We start from the raw sequence: 11,652 nt of genomic DNA on the forward strand, positions 1-11,652 counted from the left end.
AACGAAGGTGCTCAAAGTCCATATACTGAAAGAAGTTCAGTGATGAAGCAATCTTTCTCGGATCATGACCTGCGGGAGTACTGTCCGGATCCGCTCTACAAATATAATAGGTGAGCTTCGCCCTTAGTTGTTTTAGGGATAAATTTGATCCAGAAGTTTCTCCTTTAAAGAGCTGTCCTCTCCTGAAGTCTGAAGTTCTACGAAGATAGAAGTTTAGACACTCTACAGGACATAGAGAGACATCTTCCTTCAGAAGGCAGATTCTCCAGGGACCCCACCTCTTAGTGGGTAGCTCGTTTTTAGCGAGAAAGGATGGATCAGGAAATAGATTCAGTTCTCCCACTTCCGTGAACTGAATGTGTCCCTCATCTCCGGATAGGGCCACTATTTCACTAACTCTAGCCCTGGAGGCGATAGCGAACAGAAAAATTACCTTTTGGGTTAGATCCTTAAGAGAACAATCTTCATTGTTCACAGATGAGGCATAATGTAAGACCTTGTCCAAAGACCAAGAGATGGGCTTTGGTGGTACTGCGGGCTTAAGCCTAGGACATGCCTTCGTAATCTTATTAAAGATTTCCTTCACCAGATCCACTTGAAAGGCATATAGGAGAGGCCTAGTCAAGGCTGACTTGCACGTATTTATCGTATTGGCCCCCAGACCTTGGCTATGAGGGTGGACAAAGAAGAACAGACAGAAGTTCATTGAAATTTCTTTCGGTCCTTTTGCTTTGACAAACGCAACCCACTTTTTCCAGGAAGACTCATATTGTCTTCTAGTTGACTTGGCCTTGTATTCTTTTAAGAATTCTATATTGCCTTTTGAGATCCCAAACCTTTTTCTAACCGCTAGAGCGAGAAAATCATGAAATGAAGGGTTGGGGTTCTCTGTGATAAAAGGAAGGCAGTTAACTTCTGAACCTTCGGAAATATACCTAGGGTCAGAGCTAGGACCAGCCTCAGCTAGTCTATCGCCCCACTAGAGGATCCTCGTATGGGGTTATATAGCGAGGTAGTTTCTTGAAGACGCTCGTGATGAAGAGGTCGAATTGCAGTTCCGGGACTTGTTCCCATCTGGGAGGGAATATGTCTGCGCCCATGGACCATTCCAACTCTATCGGTTTGGATCGAAATAGAGTATCCACTGTCACATCGTGGATCAGTTGTAAGTGAACTGCTGGTAGGTGCCATCCCTTTAAGAGAGGGATGGGTAACTTCACCAAGACTGAATGAGACGTTCGAATGTGACGTCTTATTATCGCTTCGGTGTCCCAGATCGGTCGTAGGGAGTCTGATCTGTGTGGAGGGGGCTTCCCCACCCATGAAAGGACCAACAGAGTCTTGGGACTTTCGTGCTCTAATTTCTGTTAGGGAAGCGATTAAAGAGGGATCGATCTCAGTCTTTTTTTTATCTCTTCAAGCGTTTGATGTGTGTTTTCTCCAAGCTCTTAACGCCACTTTTTCGGTGTTCCCTTAGCACCAGGTCTGTCACTATAGCGAACTGGGGAAAGTTTAGCGCTTTTCTCTGTTGGCGTTTTGGAATTCTGACTGAATACCTGAGTCTCTTGACAGACTTCGTGAGCTCCTTTTATATATCCAAAGGAGAGGAGAGTTGATGTGACTGAGGGCTTCGATTGTTTTTTAACCATGGAAACCCCTGAGCTGGAGAAAGTCGAGACTTCTAGAAGCTTATCTTGCATCCGTGATGTCCATGGAACCGGGTCATCTCTTTGAATGCACATTGGCCGGACACTTCGGGTGCTGCCCACTCCAGCCTCTCGATCAGGTATAATAATACCTGAACTATTTCTAGGTTTGACTTTGACGTGACTAAGTTCGTCAATCCTTAGAAGATACTTAGGACTGTGAGTCCGACACGTATCTTTCTTAGGATGAATGTTACTCTCTGTAACATGAATTCTAGATAGGAGGAAGGGGGGTGATTGACTAGAAGGTTCCGAAGGACACCTTTCAGGTCTGACAAGACTACGAACACCCTTAATTGGAACAAGGTCCATATGTTCAGAAGGAGTAACATTCAGAACTTTCTGTTTTTTTATGAACATGTTGAGTGGCGACAAGTTCAGAATGACTCATTGATATCTTGAGTCCTTCTCGTGAACACAAAGCAGCCTTCCCTGGAACTCGATGAGCTATAGTTTTCTTACCACCTGTATGCTCTATAGCTCTCAGGTATACTCCTCCAGGAGGGTTTTGAACTGTAGGAGAAGGTAAGGAAATGATGGTAGGGACATTTCTGTTTCCCATCAATTGCTCATCTTGAATAGGCTTTGGACCGAAGGATCGAAGGTCCCGCGATCCTGAGGGAAAGTTCCTCCTAGCTGAAGCGTCTTTATGCTTCGAGTAGTCAGTAGGCTTAGACTTTTGACCATCTGCCTGTAGCACCGTGGTCACTGGAATAGTAGGATTATGTTGAGCAGCCCGGATATTTCCAGCATTTCCGATCTTCTTTTTAGGCTGGGAACCCACAACCACAGAAGATTTTCTCTTTGAAGGAATGCCCCATTTTTGGAGAAGACATATGTTCTCCAAAAAGGCGTTCTTAATTACTTCCTTAGTGACCTCGTGTGGGAAGAGGTCTTTACCCCAGATGTTGGAAGATATTAGCTTCCTTGTTTCGTGTTTTACTGTTGCATCAGCGAACACAAACTCTACATGCTCTCCTAGCCTTTTTAAAGGCGTAAAGCTCCTTCACCAAGATAGCCATATGCATTTTGGCTATGACCATGAGCATGTCTGGGGTACTTTCGTAGGTTGAACACAACTCTATGTAGTTTCGAAGAGAAAGGGATGTCGCAAGTCTCTCCATTGACTCCTGTTCATTACACAAGAGCAACTCAGACAATTTAGGGAGACATACCTTGAATTGTCGATTTGCGACGTCCTTGTCTAATTTTCCTACTGAAAATGTCAAATGGACTTCCTTCCAATCCTTTTCCTGTCCGGGAAAAGCTGGTGACAAAGGCTTGCACTCATCGAGTGTGGGACATGGCTTACCCGCCTCTACCGCTTTGGCAACAGAAGTAAATGCCTTCCCCATAAAGGGGAATGAGAGTGAAGTAGGTGCAAGAAATGAAGGTTGTCCGTTATTCAGTGAGAATACCTTTGACTCTGAATAACCCACCTTTCTTAGACTACCTGAAAGGATAGTCTGTGCCTTATCATGGTCGAGAATCAAGACCTCCTTTGGTTCCGTTCATTTTCTTGACTTTGGTTCATATTTCAGTCGAACCCAACAATTAGGGAAAGCATCAAAGCTTGGCCAAAATTGAATTTTGTCCAAAGGAACAGCACCTATTTTCTCTGAGATGCAGAGATTGCCATTTGAAATCGGCATCTGCTCCGCAAACCTCCAGGGATTGGTTATGGAGTATGTTGGTAGGTCTTGATTCATGGGTCGTTTGACTGACCCCTGGGAAGCGACAAGAGAAACTTTACGAGGATCTATCTTGCGTTTTACTTCCTGCTTTTCATTTTGTTTACGAAAGCTCTCTATTTGATTCTTCAGCTTGATACATAATTGTACCACATTATCCAAATTAGGGGTAGAAGACGAAGATGTCGACACCGATGTCTCTAAAGCCGGAATAGGCGGAGAAAATTCCGACGCAACATTTTCCTCTTCTACCCTGGGGCACTTCTTGCCCTTATTCCCAAAGGTTTTCTGGCCGTCAGGGTATGTAGCTGGCTCTTGAGGCACTACTGTTTCCTTACTTGCTTCCGGAAATAGTAGTTTACGCATCCTATCGTTAGGTAGGGAAGGTCCCGGACAGATCTTTTGACGGCCTCTCACCCAGTTGCGTAATTTATATTGAGCTGTATCCCTAGTCTCTGTAGACTTGGGATTTTCAAAACCTTCGGACATTAATGTCCGACATATATTGCAAACCTGTGGTTCCAATAATGTAGGGATCCGGAAATAATATTGCAAGGGGCATGAAACCTGCAAGTATTTTGACCGTAAAAATACTTACTCTTGGCCTTGCAGAGGACTGCAGCACAAGGTATCTGGTGTTCCTCCTGTAAAGAAAGGAAAACCAAATGAGTATACAATGGATTATCTCCTTGAAAATTAACATGCAAATGTCCTTTACAATAGAGTAGCTTAGGATAGTAAGCTATAAAGGGATAGTAGGAGATACATACTTGTGTACCCCTGTGAGCAAATGCTTTTGCCTCCCCTCAGTATTAACTACATGGAGATTTCTCTATTGAATAACTCCAAGTAGAAGGACTCGTACCCCTAGGGGTAGAGAAGTATCAAATCACTGTCTCAAAATAATGTTAATACTGTGGGGTCAGGATGACTGATTCTCGATCAGAATATTGAAGAAATCTATTTATTCAATATATGAACGGTACCAGCGGAATGCTCGTACAAGGGTACCCAAGGTATGTCAGAAAATACTACTGTATAATGGTACTGTAGTTTTCTAATTGCAGTAAGTCTATATTGCAATTTACTGGTTACTGTACATCATGTATTGTAGTCTAGTAATTATGCTGCCTTCATAGTAGCATATGACAGTAAGGTCCATCTAGCATGAAGCCAGCTGGACTAGGAAAATAAAAACATATATTTGTATATCCCATTCAGCCTATTTGCTGTAGTCTTCCTACTATAATAAAATATAGAGTTTCCTGATCAGGGAGACTCAAGGAAAAAGGCTCTACCCTTTAAGGGTTAGGAGTGTATTACTCTTGCCTTGAAGTGTTTAATATTGTAGGGTAATCCTAATACTTATTTCTAATCAGGATATTGAAGAAATATTCATTCAATATAGGATTGGGCTCAGCAAATGCCTGTGTTGGATATCCAAAATATATTGGAAATAACTACTAGTATAAACTATATAGTAGTTTTCAATCTGCAGTATATTCTATACTGCAGATATACTGGCTACCTGTATAATATATACAGTAGTTCAGCCGGCATGTAGCCGGTATAGCTAGGTCTTGCCGGCATACCCGGCATGCTAGCTAGAGAGAGAGAGAGAGAGATAGCATGGAAAAAAGGCTACTCCTTACTGTGAATGTGTACAGTAATTAAGGATGTAAACGTCTAATTTGACTGCCTTTCTCCAGAAAAAAGGTTCTAATAGAAGGGGAGAATGTACCATTCAGGCTTCCATGCAGCTACAGTACACTGCCGATACACTGCCAGCTGGCAAGTCCAGCAGTACCAGTACAGTCGGCGTGCTGTCAACTGAGTCAGCACTATCTGTGCCGGCCTGGCCGGCAGTACCCCGGCAACAGGACCTGTAGCAGCAGTCCAAGGGAGTAATGAAGAACCTTGGGAACTGAAGGGACTTCCCACTCACGGCCATCATGGTCGCCGGCAGCCGCCAGCTACCGGTAGCCATCTTGGCTGCCGGCTGGCCCGGTAGTTGACGACAGATGAAGTGGTCTGCGGCAGTATGCTTTGCCGTCAGCCAAAGTCAGGGCTAGAGAGGGAGTCTGGCTGGCTCCGGCAACCTACCGGCAAAGGTAAGGTTGCAAGACGCCGGCCTAAAGAAAGACAATGGCTCAGCCATCAAAAGTGGACAGACGGGCAGGGAACCGGGTCCTGTAACGAGTGTGAAAGGAACTGGCAAAAAATTGTCAGTCCTACCACCTGTTAAAAGAAACTTTGTTTCGGTATCGGCAGAATCCCAGGGATCAGGAGAGACTCAGTTCTCCAACCCAGAGATTGCCGACACTGTTAAGGGGATGGTGGCACTGCCGCCTCCTCTCAAAGAAAAAACAGAGTTCCAGTGCCACGTATCCTAGGCTAAAGAAAATTACTCTTCAGCCCAGAGTACTGTGGCACAGGACTAGTCTTTTAGTCGTAAGGAGAAGATGGTATCCCACCATAACTTCGAGTGCGGCTAATGAGGGCTAACCTCCATTGCCGGCCACCTAGCCGGCAGGGGAATGATGGTATCCTACAACCCATTCGCCCTGCCCGCAGGTCGCCGACATAAGACTAAATACTCTGAGATTCTGACTAAATCCCAAAACCTAATGGTATACCACAACCAACGGTTAAGGGAAGAGGCAGGACAAACCCTAAGTTAGCCATGTCTGAATAAAATTCAAGGCTCGGCTATTAGGGTTGTAGCCTGAGGCTACACTCAGAGGGAAAGAGATTACCCTTAAATCTCTGAAGAGATGTTTAATGTTTCATAACATTCTAGGAGGTATCAGTCTCCACTGAATGAAAACAATACACGAGGGTAACTGGGGAAATTCTGAACGTATAGTAAAACGTCTAGGTTAGGTTACCTAGGCTATACGAGATCTCGGTTACCTAAATCACAGAAACTCTAACCTTACGATCGACAGAGAAAAGGGGGAAAAAATTATGCACATAATCAAAACTTTACAAGAGTAATTGCCTCAATAGCTTAATAATTAAAATAATTAAATAAAGCTATTAAAAACTGGAAGTCGTTCTGCTATCTAAATAACACATGCCTAACGAACGACGGCGCCATGGCGCCTTCAATAACTGGCCTAACTCTTAAGCACAATAAAATACTCTAATTTCATTGTGAAACAGGAGCTAAAATATATTCATAGTAAAGACCTCATACTCAACTTTCCAGAGGCAGAAGAAGATGGAGAAAGCATAATAATAATCCTGTAAAACGATCAAAAAGTTAGATCACCAGGGAACACCGAGTGAGATCACTGCAAAAAAAGGAATGTTCGCCATCGTGGGAATGACACTGTTATATTCCCAATAGTATTACGAGAGCGGGGATAGCCTTTGGACGGCTCCCTTTTATTTTGCCACATCCTCCTTGAAGCGGAAATGCTGTTTGGGGTGCAGATTGCTATGGAGGCGTGTCAAGAATGCGTCCGCTGATATTGCGATATCCATAGGAGATATCTTAAGGATATTCGCGCCAGGAGTTAGAATTCTGGATACCTAAAGGTAAAATTCTCTGGAAATATCACTGTAGTACATATATCCATTAGAAAGCTACTTTAAGGAACTTCCATCAGGACGACATGGCTTGAGCCCAAAAACAAGGCTAGAATCGACTGTCTCCCTTTACATGATTCCACCTCCTCTTCATATTTTATTAAAGGATGCTTAATGCCCATCTCTTCAGAGTAATTTATTTTATGTAAGGACTTCATCAATATTTCCAGTGGATCAAAAACTTTATAAGAGAACTATTGTCTAAATCTCTGATCTTTTTCCAAGGGAAAAAAATCTATTTTCTTTTTTGAGAACTCGTTGCTCAAGCCATAGAAAGTTTTTTTCTATTTAATTGTGACAGACCAACGACTATCTACTTCAAGGCCCATAACACCCTCCTTTTTTAATATAACTAATGAACTAGGCTTCTGATTAACCCCGACCTAATTAAGAAAAAACGGATTTAAACATCGATTCCGTATTATTGTCTTTCTTTATACCGAGAAATGTCTTCTCAATTTTGAGGATATGGTGAGAACGCAGAATGACGTGTTTCCACAATGACGTGGGGGCCTGTGACTTTACACTGGCCACTCCCCCTTTCTGTATACCTATTCTTATACTAGTACGAAGAATTATATATATATATATATATATATATATATATATATATATATATATATATATATATATATATAACAAGAAAACAAAATAATAAAAAATAGATAACTAAACATATATATATATATATATATATATATATATATATATATATATATATATATATATATATATATAACAAGAAAACAAAATAATAAAAAATAAATAACTAAACATACACACATATATATAAATATATATATATACAGTATATATATATATATATATATATATATATATATATATATATATATATATATATATATATATATACAGTATGTATATATATATATATATATATATATATATATATATACAGTATGTATATATATATATATATATATATATATATATATATATATATATATATATATATATATATATATATACAGTATGTATATATATACAGTATGTATATATACATATATATATATATATATATATATATATATATATATATATATATATATATATATATATATATTTAAATAATTTCTTTTACTGATATAAAAATAACAATACAGAATGCGCGGCGTGGCCAGTGTAAAAGTCATGGACCCCACGTCATTGTTGACGTACGTCATTCTGCTCCTAATAGCCAGGTCTTAATTTCCGTTCTCACCATGCGGAAAAAATTGAGATGACATTTTTCGGTATAAAGTAGATGTTTGAATCAAGTTTTCTTGATTAGGTCTGTGTCTTGAAGTCAATTGGTTTCAGTTTCACATTATTCAGAAGCCTAGTTATATTAAAAAGGAGGGTGTTTTTGGCCGTGGAAATAGATAGTACGATATATGAAGCAGATTTTAAATTGTTGAACTTCCTAACAAGCCATTTTAACCATCTATAATTTTGTTATTGGTGTGGTAATTGACAGTAATAATACTCATATAATAACTTCAATAGAAAGAATACACCTAATAAAAATTCTAATGAGCATGGGCGTAGACTGTATAAAGGAAATAAATAAAGAAGGTACTTGTCCGGAATCAAGAAATATGGGAGGTTTTCTGAAAGATTTCCAGCATAACTCTTAGTAGTTTACTAAAAACATCAGATTTTAAGTATTCCTTAACAATATAATATAAATAAATAAATATATATATATATATATATATATATATATATATATATATATATATATATATGTGTGTGTGTGTGTGTGTGTGTATATATATATATATATATATATATATATATATATATATATATATATATATATATATATATATATATGTATATATATATATATATATATATATATATATATATATATATATATATATATATATATTTATATATGTATATATATACATATAGAATAGCGCCAACGTTATCCCTGCGTGTCGTAAGAGGCGACTAAAAGGGACGGGACGAGGGGGCTGGGAACCCCCTCTCCTGTAAAAGTATCCTGTGAGACAGCAACAAAGAGATGGAGCTGGGGGGAGAGTTACTGCTCCCCGCACTCTAGTTTTGGGGTGTTTGAATGTGCGTGGATGTAGTACGATAGAGAGTAAAAGATGTGAGATTGGAAGTATGTTTAGAAGTAGAAGGATGGATGTATTGGCCTTGTGTGAGACAAAGATGAAAGGAAAGGGTGAAGTGATGTTTGGTGAAATGTCTGGTAGAGTGTCTGGGATTGAAAGGGGAAGAGCGAGAGAGGGTGTGGCTTTATTGTTGAGTGAATGGATGACAGGTAAAGTAGTGGAATGGAAGGAGATATCATCTAGGTTAATGTGGGTAAGGGTTAGGTTGGGTAGGGAATGTTGGGCGTTTGTCAGTGCGTATGGGCCAGGTAGTGAGAAAAGTGAAGAAGAGCGGAATGAGTTCTGGAATGAATTAACTAGGTGTGTAGAAGGACTGGGTAGAAGGAATTATGTAGTTGTTATGGGTGACTTAAATGCTAGAGTGGGTGCTGGAGAGGTAGAAGGTGTCATTGGGAAATATGGCGTACCAGGTGAAAATGAGAGTGGTGAGAGACTGGTAGATATGTGTGTTGAACAAGAGATGGTAATAAGTGCTAGCTTTTTTAAAAAGAAAGATAAAAATAAGTATACATGGGTAAGAGTGGCAAATGGAAGAGTAGTAGAAAGGGCATTAATGGATTATGTGTTGATAACTAAAAGAATGTTTGGAAGATTGAAAGACGTGCACGTGTTTAGGGGGATGGCTAACGGTATGTCTGATCATTTTTTGGTGGAAGGAAAATTAGTTGTAGCAAAAGAGTGGGGGAATAGAGTAGGTGGATGTAAAAGGGAGCTAGTGAGGGTTGAAGAGCTAATAAAACCGGGGGTAAAAAGTAAATATCAGGAAAGGTTGAAAATGGCATATGACGAGGTGAGAGTAAGAGAAACTGGTAATTTAGAGGAGGAGTGGAAGTTAGCAAAAGAAAATTTTGTTGGGATTGCAAGTGATGTATGTGGCAAGAAGGTTGTTGGAGGCAGCATGAGGAAGGGCAGTGAATGGTGGAATGAAGGAGTGAAGGTAAAAGTGGAAGAGAAAAAGAGGGCTTTTGAAGAATGGCTGCAGAGTAATAGTATAGAGAAGTATGAAAAATATAGAGAGCAAAAGGTGGAAGTAAAGCGCAAGGTACGTGAGGCAAAGAGGGGAGCTGACCTGAGGTGGGGTCAGGGACTGGGTCAGTCATATGAAGAGAATAAGAAGAAGTTTTGGAAAGAAGTGAAGAGAGTAAGGAAGGCCGGCGCAAGAATTGAAGAGACAGTGAAAGATGGAAATGGAAGGTTGTTAAAAGGAGAGGAGGCAAGGAAAAGGTGGGCGGAATATTTTGAAAGTTTGCTGAATGTTGAGGATGATAGGGAGGCAGATATAATTGCGGTTCCAGGTGTTGAGGTGCCAGTGATGGGAGATGAGAATGAGAGAGAGATTACAATAGAGGAAGTGAGGAGAGCACTAGATGAAACGAGAGTAGGAAAAGCATCTGGTATGGATGGTGTGAAAGCTGAGATGTTGAAGGAAGGGGGTGTGACTGTACTTGAATGGTTGGTGAGATTGTTTAATGTGTGTTTTGTGTTGTCAATGGTACCAGTAGATTGGGTCTGTGCATGTATTGTACCACTATATAAGGGTAAGGGAGATGTGCATGAGTGTTGTAATTCAAGAGGTATTAGTTTGTTGAGTGTAGTTGGAAAAGTGTATGGTAGAATACTGATTAATAGGATTAAGGATAAAACAGAGAATGCAATCTTGGAAGTACAGGGTGGTTTTAGAAGAGGTAGGGGTTGTATGAATCAGATTTTTACAGTTAGGCAGATATGCGAGAAATATTTAGCAAAAGGTAAGGAGGTGTATGTTGCGTTTATGGATCTGGAGAAAGCATATGATAGAGTTGATAGGGAAGCAATGTGGAATGTGATGAGGTTATATGGAGTTGGTGGAAGGTTGTTGCAAGCAGTGAAAAGTTTCTACACAGGTAGTAAAGCATGTGTTAGAATAGGAAAGGAGGTGAGCGATTGGTTTCCGGTGAGAGTGGGGCTGAGACAGGGATGTGTGATGTCGCCCTGGTTGTTTAACTTGTATGTTGATGGAGTGGTGAGAGAGGTGAATGCTCGAGTGCTTGGACGAGGATTAAAACTGTTAGGCGAGAATGATCATGAATGGGAGGTAAATCAGTTGTTGTTTGCGGATGATACTGTACTGGTAGCAGACACAGAAGAGAAGCTTGACCGACTAGTGACAGAATTTGGAAGGGTGTGTGAGAGAAGGAAGTTGAGAGTTAATGTGGGTAAGAGTAAGGTTATGAGATGTACGAGAAGGGAAGGTGGTGCAAGGTTGAATGTCATGTTGAATTGAGAGTTACTTGAGGAGGTGGATCAGTTTAAGTACTTGGGGTCTGTTGTTGCAGCAAATGGTGGAGTGGAAGCAGATGTACGTCAGAGAGTGAATGAAGGTTGCAAAGTGTTGGGGGCAGTTAAGGGAGTAGTAAAAAATAGAGGATTGGGCATGAATGTAAAGAGAGTTCTATATGAGAAAGTGATTGTACCAACTGTGATGTATGGATCGGAGTTGTGGGGAATGAAAGTGATGGAGAGACAGAAATTGAA

The sequence above is a fragment of the Palaemon carinicauda genome, chromosome 24 (assembly GCF_036898095.1).
Source record: "Palaemon carinicauda isolate YSFRI2023 chromosome 24, ASM3689809v2, whole genome shotgun sequence".
Lineage (NCBI taxonomy): Eukaryota > Metazoa > Arthropoda > Malacostraca > Decapoda > Palaemonidae > Palaemon > Palaemon carinicauda.